The sequence below is a fragment of the Stylophora pistillata genome, chromosome 7, assembly GCF_964205215.1.
Source record: "Stylophora pistillata chromosome 7, jaStyPist1.2, whole genome shotgun sequence".
In the NCBI taxonomy this organism is placed as follows: domain Eukaryota; kingdom Metazoa; phylum Cnidaria; class Anthozoa; order Scleractinia; family Pocilloporidae; genus Stylophora; species Stylophora pistillata.
The window spans coordinates 34,381,504-34,402,562 of NC_142525.1; the positions used below are offsets into that span (position 1 = coordinate 34,381,504).

The window sequence follows — 21,059 nt, forward strand, 5'->3', positions numbered from 1 at the left end:
AATTGTACAGCCTACCTGAACATTCTGTGAGAAACAGAAAAAATGTAGTGATCCTTGGGGACCTGAGCTCAGACTTGATTGCCAAGGGTTACGAGGGGAGAAGGCTGCATAGAATCCCCGGTAGCTTTGATCTTTACAATGTCATAAAAGACCCCAAAAGGACAACCGTAACTTCTTCCACCTTACTTGACCTCATGATCACCACTGACATTTCTAAGATAATAACATCAGGAACGTTTGACCCAGGCCTCTATGACCGTTGTCCCATTTATGGCATCATAAGGCTCCAACGCAAGAGAATACCCCCTAAATATGTCTCTGCGAAAAATTACAAGCAAGTCAATATCGAATCACTACAACACGCATTTATTACTGCTCCATGGTCTGCAATTGAGGCATTCGACGACCCCACATGGGCATAGGAAACTCTCTAAAAGGACATAGTGAACGACCTAATTCCCCAGAGGAGAGTTAAAATACGCTCGGACAGCCTTCCTTGGATGAATTCACACATTCGGAAAACCATGAACAAACGATATGATATACTCAAACGTGCTAAAAAGACAGGGTCTAGAGAACTGTGGGAAGAATACAAGAAACTAAGAAATGAGGTTACCAAGCTCCTTAGAGAAGCAGAGGCTAACTATACTGGAAACAAGAATTTCAAAACACAGTAAGCGGCAAAGATTTCTGAAAGCTTGTCGCAAGGATCACCCACAAGAAGAAATCTAATAACATTGGGCCCATTGTGGACGATCAGGGCCACATGATTCTCGTTGACAAAAACAAAGCTGAGTCCATGAACGATTATTTTGTGGCAGTTGGACCAAACTTGGCCTCGCAAATAATATAAACCCAACACCGAATTTTCGGGACACAGAACACATCTACAGAATCACTCCCACTCTCTCCAGTGTTAGTCTGAACAAATCAGACCTCCTCAGACGAATTAAGACTATCAAACCTAAGAAAGCCTCGGGCCCAGACTCAATTGCTCCTGAAGACCTACATTTTATTGGAGAGGCCTCTGCTGAAGGGCTCTACATTGTTCTTAGACGTAGCCTGTTTAATTCCACTGTCCCATCCCAATGGAAAGGTATCCAGACTGCTCACCACCCACAAAAAGGGAAACAAAACGGTCAGAGGAAACTACAGACCTCTTCAAATGCTGAGTCTACCAAGCAAGTTACTGGAGGGGTTAGTGTGCGAGTGTCTAGACAGCCTCACCACAGATACCGGGCAATTGAGTGACAACCAGTGGGGCTTTCGACAAGGCAGATCAACTGAGGAAATCCTGATATACCTGACCGAGACCTGGAAAACAGCTCTTGACAACGGAAACACAGTCGGTGTTGTTTACATCGACTTCCAGAAAGCATTCGACACAGTATGTCATGAAATAATGATTTATAAACTACAAGCTATGGAACTCAGCGGCGATCTGCTGAAGTGGTTCGTCAGTTATTTAAAAAACAGAAAGCAATTCGCTGTAGGCAATGGCTGTCCCTCAAAAACTAAGCCTGTTACCTGTGGAGCCCCTCAGGGCTCTCTCTGTTAGGACCCAGGCTCTTCACGTACTACATTAATTACCTTAGTGATTCAATAACTGAAGGCAACTTGGATATGTATGCTGATGGCACGACACTATATTTCATCGGCATCAATGTCGATGTAGTAGTTGATGGTTTAAATCAAGCCCTCTCAGAGACTTCACTCTGCTGCAGAAACAACACACTAACTATACATGCTGGGAAATCCGATGCTATGATTATATCCCACAGAGCCTTCTGTGGACCATTAAAACCCATCACTCTAGGAAATAAGATCTTGAATGTTGTCTCCAAAACAAGATGCCTGGGGGTCATTATTGACTCCCAGCTCTCTTGGCACAGCCACTCAGGCGGTACCTCTGTAAGTCCTTTGGAAAGAAAGTAAGGCAGCTTAAAAGATTCAAATATTTACCAACAAGTACTGATTTGCACTTAGTGTATAATAGTTTTGGCGCCAGAGCGTTGTCCCAGGGAGTCTGGGGACCAACCTCCCCCTTTTATTTAAAGACGCGACATACCCAATATTGAACACAACGGTCAACCAGAGATCACTTAAAGATGTATAAGATATATGGAATGTCCTACGAGTTACATTTCGTTGAACTCTCAAATGTTATTCTATATCTAAAACAATCTGTATTTGTTTTTTAGTTTGACTTGCTTCCTCTGGCAACCAGTACGAAAATAAACAGGTCACCATACATCTGTAACCTTCAAAGCTACAGTAACGCTTCACATCGCAAGCGCGAATCAAGTACACTAGAAGCAGTTTACTTCAGTAACATTGTCCCTACTATTGCTTATTGTAGTTTAGTCATTTGGGGCACTAGCAAACTATCTCTGATGAGCGAGCTTGAACATATACATGCAAGGACAGCTAAGACCATTCATAGATTGCCACGAGACATACCAGATCAAGATGCCTTAGAGACAACCGGATGGGAGCCACTATCCCTGCAATATAAAAAGAAACTACTCACCTTAATGTATAAAGTAAATAGTAGTACTACCACAGATAATTCAACAAACCTCTTTAGCACAGCCTATTCTCACTATAATCTTAGAAATTGAGTCACCATTTCGATTCCACCAGGTCTCCTCGAACGCATGCTAGTTCCACGTCGTTCGATCGCAAATCTATTTTCTTGATTGAATGCTGCTTCCGCTTGAAGGATAAGTGCGTTATACTTGTAACCGTACGAATCTGAGCTATATTTTCATATTTTCACAAGTTTTTGACTTGAAACACTAACTCTTTGTTTTTGAAGGAATCGCTTGATATCAGCTAACTCCTTTTAGTTCTGCATGGCCAAAGTAAACGGAACTATTGTATTCATTAATGACCTGTTGAATCCGGCCAAATAAGTACAAGCCAAGCGGGTTATTTCGTTACTTGGCAGAAGAAATTCTGTATCTCAGATATCTAGTCTACAAATACCGCCAGGTGTTTTTTAATCAGCACAAACTTAAGATACTAGGTATAGTAAAGGAAGCTGTACTTCAGATCGTAGCTCCTCTATGAAGAAGCAAATTTACTTGCCTCTCCAAATCATTCTCGGAGACCCCCTGTGGTTCCCACCATAGTAATTTGATCATAGTTAGTCGGAGGAACTATGGTTTGATCAACCCGTGATTGAAATTTTGTGTAGAGAATTGGCTTGAATGGTGCTTATGAAATTGCATTGCTACAAGAGTAAACTTCCAAATGGAAAAGTATTACATTGTAATGAGTATTTTTGGCGTCTAGTGCTTTAGCACGTAGACATCATTATGGAAGAGTGAAAAAATTTTCCAAAAGTACCTAATATTCCTGCAAATTATGACGAACTACATGTAAGGCCACCATTAAGTATACATTTTGTGATGAATGATATGAATAGGAAAGAAAATTTTAACTGTATAATGTGTAACCAAATCGATTTATAACGAACAGACTACGACGAATTCCATTCAAGAAAAAACAAAGCGAGGAATAGTCAGGACCAATTAAATTAGGAAACGAAAGAAAATGATCAGTTGATAAATGCGTGTGGTTTTCGATTATGTGCCTTTAAAAAACTCACGGCAGCCAGTAAATCTGCTGTCATTGACCTGAGAATTATTAGCAGCAGACTTGACAAAATATGGGTTATTTCTTGTTATTTGACTAGCATTTTGCCACCTTTAATTAAAACTGATCACACTAGGCAACAATAAAATAGAACTAGATTAAATTGTTGATAGCCGGTATAATGGCTAATACTGCAACGCTAATACTGCAACGCGCACCTCCTAGATATATGAACTTCATATATTCATTGTATCTAATGGCTAATACTGTAGGTATAGATGAAGTTCCACTTCCCTTTTTATCCCGAGTTTTTTCATTACGTCTGAGTTATGGTGATGATAGTATTATTTTTTGCAGTTTAAAATATTCCTCTGGGATAAATTTCACTTCCACTTTTTTGAAGAAACTGTTGAAAAGCTCTGGTTATGATATTTTATTTAAACATAGTAGTTTTCAAATCATTCTTCAAGTTTTGGCCGATAGATTATAATAAAGTTTTTCCTAAACTCTTTTCATTCTCATCTGAGTTATAATTACAAGTTTTTCTTCCAGCTTCTTGTGGTCAAATGCAGACAAACACTTCAAACACTTTGTCCAACCAGTAACGCCATTTACCAAAACATCAACTGCACTGTCCTCTCCTTCGGTTTCATTTCGGCACGACTCTTCGATGGTAATACAACCCGTTTTTGTCGTTGTCTTGCTGGATTCAGAGGTATCAACCCCATGAAGACCCGGGCAAGACTTCTGAAAAGAACTAGAGTCTCCATACGATTGAATAGCCATCAAATCACCAGAAAGAACTTGGGCACAAACACCTTCCACCGCCTCCATCTTGAAAGTGAATGCATGACTACTAAGACCACAATGCAACGCGCACCTCCTAGATGATTACGTTAATATAAAGTCCCTCATTACCGGGACCCAGCCCAGGCGGTGTGCGCACTGGGATTGCGATGCATCGTGGATGTAGAATTTTCAAGATGGCGGCGAAAACTTGGTAAGTTGGTGAGTTTTGGCAAGCATTTTCGACCTAAAACAGAATTTATCTCTTTCGTTTTTTGGCTGAAATGTCCCTTTCAACTTCCCAACTGTTAAAAAACATGGTTTTTGGGTTCAAACGAAAAACGCTCTTTTGTTTCTAAAAGCCCATTTTATCTACGCTATTTTACTGTGAAATTGACACCGGTTCTTAAAAGCTTAGAATTTCTTACCTCTGTTAGTTTCAGGGTTGGATCCAGGGTAATTTGCGTGAGTTGCGGAACTCACTCAAATTTTTCAAAAACACTCTGATCTCCCTTTAGAAACTACTGAACCGTTTCTGGAAATCACTCATTTCCTTCTAGAAATAAGCCAACCTCCTGTATTTCAGTTATTTATCAAAGAAAATATGTTTGAAATGCCTAATAATAATAATAACAACTTTATTTATCCTCAAATCTCAAGGTAGCAGCAAGTGCTAATATCTCTGAGCAACAAATAAACTTAAACTGAATAGATTCAAAAAATGACGGTTTTTGAAATCTCGTTATTTGTGCGGCCAGGCGGCGTCCCCGATTACACTCTGGGGATTTAAAGTCTGATCTCATTTCGGAAACCGTCGGAAAATATCTTGGTGCCAACTTGTACTCAATGGGTGGGTCTAAGTCGCTATTGTAGCAAGTCGGAACACACTCTAAACCTCTCACGATTGGCTGGAAATGTTTTCATTTTTTTGGAACTCACTCAAAACCCTTTTTGATTGGCTAATCAGTTTGGTAACTACCTTGGAAGCTACCGATAAAAGTATAAAGCGGATTGTGCCTCCCCCAGCGTCTCTCCTTGTTGCTGTCAATAGAGTCTGAATTTTTCTTTGGAGTTACCGAAGGATTAACAATTTGCTCGCAAACTTTGACCCTTATGGCTCGTGCAGATCCTGTCTGTCGCAAACAGGATTGTTCTCCCTACGACAATGGCTTGGTACTCGGCGAGATTGGCAACTATTCGCCTCAAGACAAGATGAAGTTCATTGCAAGCGTATGGAGACCAGGTAAGCTCTTCGATTTCCCCGTGTCAATAGAGAATGGAAAATCTCGCAAGTTTGTCTCAGGCTGGCTGCAAAGATTTCCATGGCTAGCCTACTCCAAATATTTTGATAGAGGATTTTGTTTACCTTTTGTTTTTTTGGAGTTCAGTGTGGTCAAAACGCTAATAAATTAGACAAATTGATGAGGTCTCCACTCACAAATTGGACTTCGGCCGCTTCTCTCTTTAGCAAACACGCGCTCGGAAATAGTGAAATTCACCAATTTTCTATGACAGCAATGGAGGATTTTAAGACAGTGACGAGAAGAGGAGCTGCCCCGATTAACCAGCAGTTGAATCACATAGTTCAACAGCAAATTGCCAGATATGGGGAGATTCTTAAGTCTCTTTTTAAAACAATCATTTTCTGTGGGAAAAACAGCATTCCACTCGGGGGGCGTAGGGATGATGATCCCACGAATGCTGCCCTTACCGGAAATTTCCAGACACTACTAGAATTTCGGGTAGACAGTGGTGACCAAACACTGCAGCAGCACCTGTAAACTGCACCTAGAAATGCCACATATATTTCAAAAACTATCCAGAATGAAATGATAACAACTGTCGGTGCTCATATCTTGAATCATTTATTACAGGAAATGAGGAATAGTAAATATTTTTCGGCTATGGCAGATGAAGCAGCTGACGTTTCAAATAAGGAAAACATTTCTATAGTAATTAGATTTCTGGACACAACTAAGACAATCAGAGAAGAATTTATTGGCTATTACCTTTGTGAGGAGGAAACAACGGGAGAGGCCATTAAAGACATTATAATTCCAGCTGTGGGAGACTTAGGATTGACAATGGAGGACTGTCGTGGCCAGTGTTATGAAGGTGCAGGCAATATGGCTAGACGACCAAATGGGGCTTCCTCATTGATCAGGGCAGAACATGAAAAGGCAATGTATGTCCACTCCATGAACCACAGGCTTAATTTGTGCATCGGTAACACCTGCCAACTGCCAATTGTCAGAAACATGATGGATATTGTGCGTAAGATTTCTGATTTTTTTTAACAACTCTCCCAAACGACAACAACATTTAGTAGCCAAGATCAGAGAAGTATTGCCTCGAGCAAATCACACTGTTTTGACTGTGTGCCGCACTAGATGGATTGAACGGACTGATGGAATGGACAGAATAGTTCAGCTTCTCTACCTAGTCACAGCTACATTTGAAGACATTTCAATGAACACAAACAGCCCTGGAGACTCAACTTGGAATCCAACCGGTAGACAAGATGCTCAGTCCTTACTTAATGCAATCAAATTTTCCTTTATTGTTTCTCTTGTTATCGTCAGACATAAGTTGGGACTAACTAGGCCCCTCACAGTGAAACTGCAATAGAAAGCTATGGACCTCCTAAAAGCTAAAGATCAAATTGCTTTTTTGAAATCAGTCCTTGGAATAATGAGCACCAACATTGATGACAAACACCATGAACTATACCAGGAAGCAGTGGCCCTCGCAAGAAAAGTAGGAGTCCAGCCAGATATGCCAAGAGTAGCTCAGAGACAGATACATACTCAGTCTGTTAAGTTATAAATCTGTTTAGTTGTAAATGCGCCGCACATGGCTGCACTCTTATCTCTCTGTAGTTAACTTAGCTTGCATCCTTTCCCTTGCCAATCAAACAAATGGCTCTTAGCCGCTTAGTAAGACTTCCTAATGGACTGTCTAAGACCTTCTGGCCACGATACCGCGGTAAAAGAGCTGGACGTCTCGTCAAAGATAGAGGAAACGATCGTTACCATCTGATCAGCGTTGCTCAACCACGGGATCCTAACCGTGTTGCTACATTAACAAGACTTCACCGTTCCCGAAACCCAGCGAACTTGATATTAGTCACCATATCCCCCACAATCCCAAAAGGAGGATTGTCGTCGACCTATGTTCCATCTTTTTTGGTCTCAAATGTTATGTCCTTGGCTCCTAAGATCGATGAATTACGCCATGTTGTTCAGAATGCAAATTTGGATTGTATTTGCATCACAGAATCCTGGCTTCGGAGTTCTATTCATGACAACGTGGTTGGTTTAGAGGGGTTTAATATTATTCGCAGGGACAGAGTCGAGTCTGAACACGGCGGTGTTTGCATGTACATCAAGGATACGAGCAATTTCACTGGTCTGGCTGAGTTACAAAAGCCATCTTTCGAAATGCTTTGGGTAAAACTTAGGCCGTTCTGTCTCCCAAGGGGATGTAATTTTATTGTTGTTGGGACGCTTTATCATCCGCCAAGCGCCAGTGACCCAGCAATAATGGAATATTTAATCAAGTGCTTATCAACCATTGAATCGTACTATCCCAACTGTGGTATTCTGCTTGCTGGGGATTTTAACAGATTGCAAATCACACGCCTCCGTAATAATTTTCAGCTAAAGCAAATGGTCCATTTTCCAACGCGAGGCAGAAGAACACTTGATTTAGTCCTTACTAATATTTCTGAATATTATCAGGATCCCATCGAACGCCCACCTTTCGGTTTATCTGACCATGCTTCAATTGAGCTCCAACCGAAAGAGAGAGCACATGTAAAGCAACCCACTATCACTATTAAGACGAGAGTTTTGCGCCCTAGTAAGTGCCAAGCAATGGGCGCCTATTTGGCTGCTATGGATGTGAACACCTTGACTTGCGCCTTGAAAACGTGCGCCGAAAAGGTCTCGCTCCTGGAACAGATCATAAAAACAGGACTTGATCATATTCGTCCTATTCAATCCCGGAGGGTGCACTTTACAGAGCCCCCTTGGATCACATCTACACTTAAAGATCTTATTTAAGCACGCCAGCGCGCCCTTTCCCGTGAGTATAATCAACAGTTTCGGGAGCTAAGGAATCGCGTGAATCGCGAACAAAAAGGGTGTCGGGCTAAGTACTTTCAAGCGAAGGTGGAGCACTTGAAGGAGTGTAGGTGGGATGAAATCAAAAAGCTCAGCGGCTCTTCTCCGGCTTTCACGGGGAGATCTTACGTCACGAAGTCCCTGCAACACCTGTATGGGCCCTCACATGACATCACTCTTGCCAACACCATCAATAAGGCCTTTCTCTCCCCTATGCAGTGCTTCTCTCCACTCCCTGCTGATTTTGTCATAATACCCTCTAGCAGTGCAACCCAACAACCTGCGCTTGTTGTATCAAACTAGTCGGTTTATAAGAAATTGACGAAACTGAACAGAAGCAAAGCGCATGGTACTGATGGCATCCCAGGGTGGGCGTTGAAAGAAAATGCAGATTTACTGGCAGCGCCGATAGCAGATACTCTCAATTTATCCTATCGCGAAGGTCGTCTCTCTCATTCATGAAAATAAGCGGATGTTGTGCCGGTGCCCAAGCAAAGACCTGTGCAGGACATAAACAAACACCTTCGACCCATCTCCCTGACTCCAATCTTGTCAAAGATAGCGGAGGAGTACGTTGTCAACAGTTATGTTAAGCCCGCTGTCCTCTCAAAGATCGACCCACAGCAATTTGGAACGGTGCCTAAATCCAGCGCCACGCATGCATTATTTAGTATGACTCACTCTTGGGCGAAGTCAACGGATGGAAATGGATCGACTACGAGAGTTGTACTCTTTGACTTCCGGAAGGCATTTGATCTGATTGACCATCATGTTCTGGCGCGGAAGCTTTCCTCCTACGATATTCCAAGGTCGATTTTGTGCTGGATCATGGACCATTTAACGAACCGTAAGCAAAGGATAAAACTGAGCCGCGATTGCTTCTCGGAGTGGGAAGCTGGTCCTGCAGGGATGCCACAGGGGACGAAATTGGGCCCCTGGCTGTTCCTTATCATGATAAATAATTTTTCTGTAGCAGACACAATTATTTGGAAATACGTTAATGACACCACTCTTGTCGAATCAGTATTGAAGAATGAGTCTAGCTACATGCAATTACGTGTAAATGAACTTGTAAGACAGTCAGAAGTTGATGGTTTCGAGTTCAATGAGTCTAAATGTAAAGAACAGAGAATATCATTCTCCAGATCAGGTAGCCTGTTTGATCATATTACAAGCAAATCGAAGTTGTTTCATCCGCAAGGTTGTTAGGAGTGATTGTCTCGGACAACCTCAGGTGTAACGCACATGTAGAATCTATATGCAAAAAGGCTGCGAAGCGTCTGTACTTCCTAAAACAGCTAAAGCGCACTAAAGTTCCATCTGAGGATATGCTACTTTTCTATACAACATATATACGCCCTGTATTAGAATATGCCTGCCCAGTTTTTCATCATTCTTTGTCTAATGAAATGGAAAGGTTGCAAAAACGCGCGTTGCGGATGATCTAACCTGACTTATCCTACGCTGAGGCTCTAGTAGCTCTTGACATTGCGTCACTTTACGAGAGGAGGGAGATCTTGTGTGATGCTCTATTTGATCAGATTGTAAGGGACGAAAACCACAAGCTCCATGATCTGCTTCCTCCACGCAACGAGTCCACCTATCGCACCCGCAGCCAGAGATACTTCAAGCTACCGATTTGTAAGACAAATAGGTTCAAAAACACATTTATCATGGCGAACAATTTAAATTATTAGTAGCTATCTTAATTATTTGTATTTTGATTTTTGAAACTTCTCTTATTGTATTTTATTGTAGATTACACTTTGCGGCTTTTATTGTCGTTATCTTAGAGTAAGAGATAATTTATTTCCATTGTAAAGTAAGTCGTATTTCAGCCGGCCCGGGGGCAGCAATGATTTTACTTCCTAATAAAGCTATCTATCTACATAGGAACAATGCTCCTGCTGCAACTCCTGAGGACTATTTTAAGCTCAATCTTACTAGAGTTTTCCTTGACCATATTCTCCAGCAGCTCAACACCAGATACCAGGATGATGTGTTTGTTTGCTACAAAGGTCTTTCAATTATTCTCTCTATTTTACTGGCTACTGACCCTGATTGGAAGGCTAATGTATTGGAATTTTAAAACCATTACAGGTAGGATATGCCAAATTATGCAGGTTTAGAGGCAGAGCTTTTGTTATGGGAGAGATTATGGAAGGGGAGGGATCACAGAGAAGATGGTATGCCTGACAGTCTGGAGACTACACTGGAGGATATTGACAAAGATGCATATGTCAATATGCATCTTTGTCAATATCTATTCCATATTGAAAGTCCTGATCACTATCCCAATTTCATCTGCATCTTGTGAGAGATCCATATCATCCCTTCAGAATCTTAAGAACTATTTAAGAAATACTATGACCCAGGACAGACTTAATGGACTGGCACTGATGCATGCTCACAGAGACATGGATTTTGATAGATTTAATAGATTTATTTGCTGAGATACACCCTAGGAGAATGAGAATGGCAAACATTTCAATTTAAATTTTTGCAAAAGCTATTTCTAGAGTACTTGTGAGTTGTGTTCTGTCTGGGTTATGGTCTTTTTACGTCTCATAACCCTTAAAAAAATCACTGACATGTCGTTGTGCTATTTTTCTCCACATTTTGATTTGGTTGACTGGGTGATGTTGTTCAGAGTGAGAAATCTTGGAGATGACTTGACTTTCCTGAAAACACTGGACTTTATACTGTCATAGTGAACACACATCAGTGACACAGGTTTGCATAGCAGCTGATGCTAGTAGATCAGAGTGTTTCATGTAGTACTTTAAAAAAAAATCATTTTGCCTTTTTGGTACATGCTATTTTGCTCTCTTTAGTGCAATTAAATTATCTGAAAATGCAGGAAATGGCATTTAGAGAGCTCGAAATTTCAAATTTTCTCAGGGGGGCACGCCCTCGAACCCCCCTAGTGGGAGTGTCTCCTCGGGTGGAAACTACTCACTTCAAAACCTGGATCCATCCCTGAATTTGAGTGATAAAAAGGGTGTAAAAGGCTTCTCTGATCTTTGTTCTAACCCTGCATATAAACGCTCCCCAACGCTTCCCAGTGCATCTTCAGATATAACCGTTTGAACATGGTTAACTTTCAGGTAAATATGGCGATCAAAGACAACAAAAACGGCCTTACGCTGGCGTTCGTCACCGATAGCTTTGAAATATACTATCAAATCTTCAATTGAAAACAAAACATACTGGACTTTTATAATGGAAAAAACACCTTTCTAAACGAAGTAAAAGGATCATCACTAAAATTTTCTTACCTCTCTCGATTTCCACGTTCACTTATGGACAAATACAAGGCTCTATGTATCCAACAAGAAGCATCGATAACCGCAGTTTGGCCAGAAAATTCATGCAAATTGACTTTTCTGCTAAATTTTTCCAGAAAAGGCCAGAGACAGTTGATTCCCATCAAGCATTCAATCAGCTAGCCCCGAAGAGATGTTTACCCGACGGCGTCTGCATGCAAATGACTTAGATTTTAAATTTCACCCATGAATCAGCGCGATCCCAGTGCGCACACCGCCTGGGCCCAGCCGAAGGCTGGCACCGGTCATAAAATGCAGCCGGTTTCTGTCGTTTTTTCAACGTTACATTGTTAGAGATATATCGCTTACTTGAGATATATCGCTGGCTCGTTACTTTTGGGCGTGCTCGCTGGCCCATTGAAATCTTATCCGCCATTTTCAAAAGGACGAGGCATAAAGGACAGTCAAGAGAAAGATTATAGCTTTTTGGGGAACGAAACGCGGCCCAACCTTTACGTTGCACAAGTTTATGAGCGAAAATTTAAGTGTGAATATTTGGAGACAAATTTACGAGCGATTACTTAAGAGTGAACCTTCCATCGGTAATAAGAGCGACTTATCAAAGCTATCTACATTGAGTAAACCTTCCATCGTAAAATTTATCGAGAATCAAAGCAAACACATATTAAAGCTAACTTTATATCATCTTAAAAAACGTGATACAAGACGATCTAGACGTGCTCGTGAACCGAGCTGAATTCCACTGCTATTTCTCACTAGAGGTCTGAACAAGAAAAATAGCATGTCATGTGAAGAATTTGTCTTAAAAAGATTTCAACGATTGAGATACCGAAGTCTTCAAAGCTCCATCGCTATGTTAGTAGGGTGAGAAAACTTTATCATGCACGATATAAATGTAATAACAAACGCGATCCAAAGATAATTAACTTAAATAAAATGGCTATACCCATGGCCAAGAAAACTTCTTTTTTGTCTTTCTGTAGCAGGCATTATCACAATATAATGAAACTAAAATGTAAAGCACGTCGATATTTATCAGTTTTTCCTTGCAATTGTGTGAGTCATAGGACCAATTATGTGAATTTCAAAGTAAGTAAATATGTTGAGAAGAATCCAGGACCTACTCAATACAACACTGATCATCATGAAGTAATAATCAGACCTTTTATGCAAAATCACAGCTCAATAGTGCAGTTGACCTCTCGTATTTCCTCTGAAAATTAAAGCAGTCGAGATTCGGTGATATTGGTTTACAATCAATAGATGTTGGCGTCGCAGGTGATCATTTCTTTAGATCTGTATCACATCAATTATAGGGCTATAGCAACGACCTTATGCGTATACGTACTGCTGGGGTTCAATTTATGACAGACAACCCAGAGAGATTTATTGAGAGCAATACCGAAAATTCATGGCTAAGATGTCTGAATAATATGTGTATTCAAGGTACATGGGCTGATGCACTTATCATTCAAGCAGTTGCAGATGCATTAAAAGTTACTATACAAATAGTAGAATCTAATCAAGGCTTTGCACCACTTACCACTGTTTACCCAGTTCAGGAAAGAAATACTTCGTCTACAATTACTATATAGGTCATTTTGATGAATGCCACTATGTATCAACCACTGCCTTGCAATCAAAAGTCTCCATTTCAATGTGCAATGAATAAACGAATGACGCTCAGTCATCAAGACATAAGCCTTTTATTATGATGCAGTTTGTTTCTCTGTTATCAAATCATGCACTAACTGGGACTCTTCAACACTACAGGCTCTCCATGAACATGCATTTTTGTTATATGAGATGTGCAATGTAGACCGTGTTGGCAAAATGCCTAGCAATATAACAGTCTATGATGCAGATATCAAAATAAATTACTCGCACATGAATCAGAGCTCTTTAACACAGTGTTATCTTGTTTATATGGACTCTCTAGTCAAAAGTTATTTTAAAAGAAAATATTAGTTGTGTTATACCCACGGGATACTTATTTTGTTGTAATGATGTTCTTAAAAGCTTTATTGTTCAACGCAATACTCAGAACAATTGTTACTTCATGTTGACCTGTGAAAGTGATCAATTCCATGTCCTAGGACCATTTAGTCTTAACGCTCTTGTAAAAAGAGTCAGTGAAATTTATAGGCAAGATCACTGTATCAATGATGGAAAAACATTTGTCTTATTCTTTACTTTGCTCATCAGCATTGTCAAATGAAGAGAGAAAGAACATTGTAAGAAAATTTAAGTCTAGCCAGAGAAAAAGAGAGATCTACAATAAATGCGATGACCACTACTTGCAATTGGAGCCAACAAAGAAAAAGCAACGGTACAGCTTGATGGATAGAGCAAAGAAAGAAGAGCTTCTTGAAACTTGTGCTAAAAAATATAAAGAAATTGATGTGTCAAAAAAGGAAACAAATGCTTGAAAACCGAAGAAAAAAGTATAAAGAGATGGATGCATAAAAAAAGAAACAAATGCTGAACAGAAAGGCTGTAAAGTCTAGAAAAAGTTATGACAGCATGGACCGTGAAAAGAAAGAAAAATACTTAAATGCTTTTAGAAATCAATCAGCAATAGCTCAAAAAAATAGAAAAATATCAAAATTGCATGCTGATGTTTGCATTTCACAGTTTTGCCACAAAATAAAAGAAGGCCCTTATTATGTATGCACTGTCTGCAACAGAATGTTGTATAAGAAATCTGTATTAATATTTAGCAAGCAAATTTGTCAACTGCAACGTTCAAAACATCAGAAAAATTATCTTTTGACAATCAGGAATATATTTGTAAAACATACCACTCGAAAGTCATCAAAGCAAAACTTCCTTGCCAAGCAGTATACAACGACATGTTTGTAGATTATATACCAACAGAACTCTCGACTTTGGAAATCTTGAGCAGATTCTAATTACTCAAAGAATTGTTTTCGAGAAAATAGTAGTTATGCCAAAAGGCCAGCAAAGAAAGATAAAGGGAGCTATCTGTAATGTGCCAGTTGAATGCGACAAAACTTGTCAAACTCTACCACGTGCACCTAAAAGTTCAGGAATTATTTTGTTAAAACTTAAAAGCAAACTGCAGTTTAGAGGGCATGTGTACTATCAAGCTGCAGTAGCGGATCCAGGGGGAGGGTCCGGGGGATTCGGAACCCCCCCTATCAAACCTGACGCTTACATCTTTGACACTCAAATTCTTACATCCGCAGGATCATATATCACTGGCTGGTTTTTTAATTAATGAGTCCAAGTAAACGGTAAGCGGCCAAGAAATTATAACGTGCAACCGCGACTGGTGTGAGGGGGTGTGGGGGGTGTGGGGGAGAAGTAATTTGCCTCAAAAGAGTCCAGCAGTCCTTTCTGAACCAAAGTTTGGACCCCCCAATCAAAAATCCCTGGATCAGCCACTGAGCTTTGGACCCTGAAATAGTACTTAATGCTCTTAATTGGTTGAAAGCAAACAATGAATTATATAAAACAGTTACCATAGATATTGACAGAATAGACAGAAATCTTACAATTCTAGAAGCAACACCCATTCCTGAGTGCACTACAAGTACCAGTACAGATGTAGAACAGCCAATGAGTGAGCAAGATATAAGCACAGATGAGATTATAACTGAACAAATCAATGAACCAAAAAATGTGAAACCTGTTATCTATGAAACTTGCAAAAAGGTACAACAGGAAGAACAAGAGGAGGAAATAGATGTTCCATTAAACAACCATAGGGCGCTCTAACCAGTTTAGTTAACCAGGAGGCGGTTAAATATCACAAAGGTGACGAACGAAGTGAAAACTGAAAATATCTGATGTATATAAAACTATAGAAAAATAACTAATACGTTTAATTCGCAGAAACTACAATAATGTGACTGGAAGAATAATTTTTAAAATCAAGATTCTAAGAACTCCTGTCGTAATAAACTTTCGGTTTCGCCATACCTGTAGCCCGAAGCAAAGCTCTGTAAACTTTTGTGTATCCCCCTTGAATGTCTTCGTTGATGGACAGACGAGATTCGTGAGCATGTACAGCTGAAACGGCAGCATCCATCTCCAGGGTGGGAATCGTTAGATCGCTGAACTCAGATATTTCGGAAAGCGTGAAATAGTGTTGCTTCACAGATATCTCAATGCCAAGTGTAGCTCTCGTTGTCAACAAGAAGTCTTCGATGGGTCGAGTTTACAAAGACGGTCGCAGTTGAAGAGATGAAACTTACGAGGCGATGCCATGATATTTCTTTCATCTAGTAGAAGCTGTTGAAATCTGAAATCTCCTCATATCTAAACTGAATAGAAATGACATCAAGATCATGTCATTGACGCGTTGTGAAGCTTGCAAGGGCGATCTTTCTACATAAGGAAATCACATCATATACTTTCGATGGAACAAATTACGCCACCATAGTTTACAACGGTGACATAACATGTGTGAAGCTGTTGCGATATGCAAACATGATTTTCTGGCAACGATTTCTCGGAGAAAACCACGGGCTACAAATGCATGATGGGTACAGCTGAGTACCTTTCAGGAGAATTCGTGACGGAACGCATGTAACGCAACGCGGATAGAAAGAAAGGTTTTGCATTAAGTGGGCTAGGGTTAACTGGCCTGTTGATGTGTCTGCCTGACACATTTTAAGTAATCAAATTATAAGCTGGCACTCACATAAGAATCAGAAATTGTAAAGTTTGGAGTAAATTGGGCGAGATTTGAAGAATGCACAGATTATACCGCAGGGGGGAAAATGTCCTCAGTTATATGGCAAAACAGTCACCCAGTGCTTCCTGCTCCTTTTGTGCAATAATCACGTGGCAGGTAGTACTTCTATCTAACCGGGGTTAAAATTGAGCTGTAACTGTACATGCAAAAATAAGATTCTAAGAGACAACATAATCATTCGAAGAGAAGCTTAGCGCAAGGCACTAAAGAGTCTTGACCTAACCTTTTTCAGTCTCCGTTGTCTCTGTTCTCTGATACAACTTATTCTACAACAGCAAATTCACCTCTCTCACTTGTATTCTCGTTAACCACTCTGACTCGGAGTGGGCATGCGGGCCAACTGATCTTGGCAGATACAACATTCAATGTCAAAACAATAAGCCAAACACTTTCTCTAGAATCTCACACAATGAATAACAATGTACTCAGTGCTTCTAATCAAACAATCCATCTGTGACTGCAGCCCTGGTAAATTGAGTTGGCTCGCATCAAGTCGTTATTCTTTAAAAAACACGCAACGTGACAGTCACTTGACTTAGGGCTGGTCAGTTTCATCTCACATTTTACACTTTCTAAAATGTATCGCGGTATTGACCGACCTGAATAAATATGCCACAACAGAGAGCCTGAAGGAAGCATAAGCTTATATTTTAACATTGCTTAAAAACTCGATCCAAAGAAAAAAATATTACAGCACTGTGCGTGCGAGACAGTCTTCAATCGTTAAGCTTGCAAATCATCTTTCCCTTGATTTCAGGATCATACAATTCCTGTGAACAAAGGTGAACACATTGACACCATGTCTATGCGAAAGTATAAATCTCTCTATTTAAGCGATTGCTGACAGCCAAGGTTATTTCTTGGGGATGTAAACGTTGCCTCGGCTGTTACTCGTTTCAAGAAAGCAAGTTAGTCTTAAATTGCGACCTAAAACCCGCTCCATCTAATTGAGCAGAAAAATACATTTTCTCCTTTCCTTTTAAGGACTAATCATTGAAATATCAAAATATTAAATGATTAAAATACTAAAATATTAAAATACCTATTTGGACGACCGGCAGAAATGTAACTCTCTCTTAAAAAGTTTTGTTACTTTCTCACCAACACTCCCACTTTTTACTAAACATCTAAATTAACTGCGCCATCTGAAATTATGTACAGGTCACCATTATCGTTTTGTGTAAAACCGTGGATACTTTTTTGAGGTATATGCAAATTTCCAAACTTAAACTGTACATCAACGTTTTGAAAGGAAACTCTTCCTTTGTGGACACGAGTTTTTAATAAGAGTTTTTCGTCAGCAGAAAGATCTATATCCTCGTCTAGCGAAAATATCATAAAATCTCGATAAGTTTGACATTCGGGAGAGCTATCATTATACCTAATGATTCTTACTCCAACTTCAGGGGTATTGCGGCGCTTTTCAAACAACCTCTCTCGAATGTCATCTGGAAGATTAAACTCAGGGTCCCAGACTTGAAGGTCGCCTAATCGTTCTGATATCTTTCCATAACGACAGATACCTCTCAGCAAAACGACAGAAGGGGGCGTTCCTGGGGGTTGCGTCGCCAGTACAGGCTGTTGGGTACTTTGGGCACTCTCCCCATGAGGGCTTTTTTAATAATTTGCACTGACGTTTTGTAGATTTGTGGAAGATGAGTCAGCGTTAATATCCTGTTCTTGAGAGCCTGTGCGCATCACATGTGTGTTTGGCGTGTAAGCACCGTGTCCCTGGTTACTGAAAGAAGGTTTTATCATCGCTGAGTCTTTCCTGCTGCCCTGGGTACTACTGTATGAATCAGTCGACCGTTCTTTTGTCACTTTACCCACTGTCGGTAAACAGGAGGGTCTACCGTTATGTGAGTAACTCTTGTAACTCTGCGGTTGTTGCCTGCGGTTGAGGTTCTAAGGTTGACTGTTGATTTGTGGGTGGCGGCCGAAATTCAAACTCTTGTCCTTTCTTGTTTGGGTCAAAGTGATGCAGCAGAGTTTGCTCGTGAACTACTCGATGTTATTTGTTCCAAGAAAAAATAAAGCTCTGTCTGCCATCAAGATACTCTTCGCCGAACTGTGAGGAGACTTTTCTTGTCGCCAAACGTGAAATAACCTCTCGATTCTCTTCTTCATCGCCTTTGTAGTTGTCATCTCCCCCAATAACGATGATGACATCCCCTTCTGTAGATACAGCAGATGAAAATGTAAATAAGTGTATCATTATTATCTCTCTTCGTAATAGATCCCAGATATCTACCAAAGGGTAGATAAGAGTGGGCATAAAGTCAAGAGAACATTATGTTTTTCTGGAACAGTTAAGATAAGTTTAGATCCTTTCCATACCTAATTGATGTCAATTTCCTTATCGTAGAGTGATTGCTCTAATGGATTTTATGTGGTTTATACGTCTACTTTCCTAACAGTTCGAGTCGGTTTCATTTGCATGCACTAGCCGCCAGTAATGTGCAAAAGATATTTGCAGTATACCTATATTACCCAAATTGAACTAGTAGCATCCCCATGAAAATACAATAGATTAAAGTATTCCCGGGCCCTGTGGGTTTTTTTTTATAATCTTTCGAGGGGATCCGGGAGAGGGACTATGCTTTATGGGTTTCAGCTACTAAAATACCAAGATGAAAGATGATCCCTCTTGAGCTCAGAACAGTGTGAGGATCTTCCCATGTAAGTGAGTACTCGATCCCACTCTAAAGAGTCGATGAAGGTTCAGAGAGGTTGGGTAGCAAACTCCCTTCGAGTATTACACTGATGCAGCCGCATAAAAGGAATTAGTGACTATTTGTCAGTCTTCTGAGCAACCGTCGAACGCTATCAATCTAATGATCGGCTAATTTATCTACTTTCGCTTTCAACTTCGGTTTCGGATATAGGCCTTTGTTGTTGAAGATCTAGAACTCTTTTGCAGTAAATTTGTCGAAGTTACCACTGCTTTTCGAATACAGAACTTTTCTGGCCTAACAAAGCGTTATCAAGCATAATTAAATGAGTTAAACAGAGAAAAATTAGAGGTGAAAATACTTCCCCTTCTTACCCGTTGCTTGTAGTACAGCTCTGTATATCTCGGCGTAGCCAATTCCAGTGTTGTCCTCGTTGATCGATCGGTCGCGATTCGTGTGCATGAACCACGAAAAAGGCCATATCCATCCCTAGAGTTGGAATCCTGGCGACTATCTCAGACATTTAAGCGAGTCTGAATGAGTGCCTTTCTACACGTTCAACATGGATGCCGGCTGAATCGGTCAGGCGATTTCTTCTAGATCTTCATTTCGTCCAACAACTTCTCAACAGGCTCCATCTCGTATATATTGTCACAGTTGAACAAATGAACTCGCTTTCTTGTTTGTGACATATTCTTTTCACGCCTTTTTCTATCGCTTTGAACGAAGCCTTGTTTTATAACCCAGTGGAAGAGTTCGTATATTCAAATTCACCCATAGAGGAAGGTGATTACGCAATGTTTCTGAGGAAGCCCGCAGCTATTCTGATCGACATGAGTCACGCAAACCAAACAAACAATTGAAATCTGATGGGTCTTAAAAGAGGGTGCTAAAAAACTTATCTCTTGTAGAAATACAGTTATTCCCGAAAGGCAACAAAAACGGAAGTTATGACACAAAAATAATAAAAAAAACTTTCTTTTTTGGTTTATAAACATTTCGTTTCGTAGCTAAACGGTTGCATTGTTGTTCAGTGACGTGTCAGTGAGGTCAGCTTTACGATTTACGACCCGGCAAGTACTTGCTGAGGAATTCGAAACAACCACGATGCATAGACATGTCTGTATTTAAATAATTCTGTTAACAAGGCTAAATGCCATGACACCGTTGCGTGAGAAATATCATCTGATAAGGCTGATTGATTTCGATAAGCAGTTTGCTTTGCGCCTAAGGTTATTCTGTCTGCCGATAGAGAATCGCCATCTGTACGTTTATTTAATAAGTTCAAATTTAATTTAATTTACTAATTTACTAATTTAATTTACTCCATTTTCCCTGAATTAATTTTTGCAGTGGGGAAGGACTAGAAAGGAATTTAGGAACCATTCGTGCTTGTCTGGAGAATTTATTATGACTTCCAGATCATTCTGCCCGATATATTTTTTAGCGAATGCATACTCTGAAAGCCTCTCCTCTCAAACTCTGGCGTTAGCCTTTCGAGGTTTAATCCATGCGAGATTGACGACAGCCACGTATAGACCTTCGAAACACCAAAGCAGTTTTGACCCGCCATTTTCGCAGTTTTCTCACGTGTAAATCGAGTCCAACACGAACTGTTTGTGACGTTTGATTGACAAATCAGTTCTCCTCCCCCTTTTTTGTCACATTTCACAGCGATTTCACACGTAAATTTATTCAGTCACGAGTGATTAAATTTTTTCTGAAAAATTTTGGGGCAAAACCAGTGTCCAAAGCTTGAGACAGCAATGTACGAAAGCCGAGAAGGGACTTCAGACTTCAGAGCTCAGACTTCAGACATCAGACTTCAGACTTCAGACTTCAGACTTCAGACCTCAGACCTCAGACT

General features: G+C 40.3%; 1 long non-coding RNA gene and 2 pseudogenes across 1 annotated transcript; 2 read left to right on the forward strand and 1 right to left on the reverse strand.

Annotated features, from left to right (window-relative positions):
- The first annotated feature begins 5,499 nt into the window (after positions 1 to 5,499).
- On the forward strand, positions 5,500 to 11,035 carry LOC148727585 (52 kDa repressor of the inhibitor of the protein kinase-like; annotated as a pseudogene).
- LOC148727586 (uncharacterized) lies at positions 7,305 to 8,972 on the forward strand (annotated as a pseudogene).
- Positions 11,036 to 16,818: 5,783 nt separating the features above from the next.
- Positions 16,819 to 19,949, reverse strand: LOC148727587 (uncharacterized). Its single transcript, XR_015989156.1, has 2 exons — positions 19,567 to 19,949; positions 16,819 to 18,695 (listed from the first exon to the last, which is right to left on the reverse strand). It is a non-coding gene; the product is annotated as an uncharacterized LOC148727587 (long non-coding RNA).
- Positions 19,950 to 21,059: the final 1,110 nt, after the last annotated feature.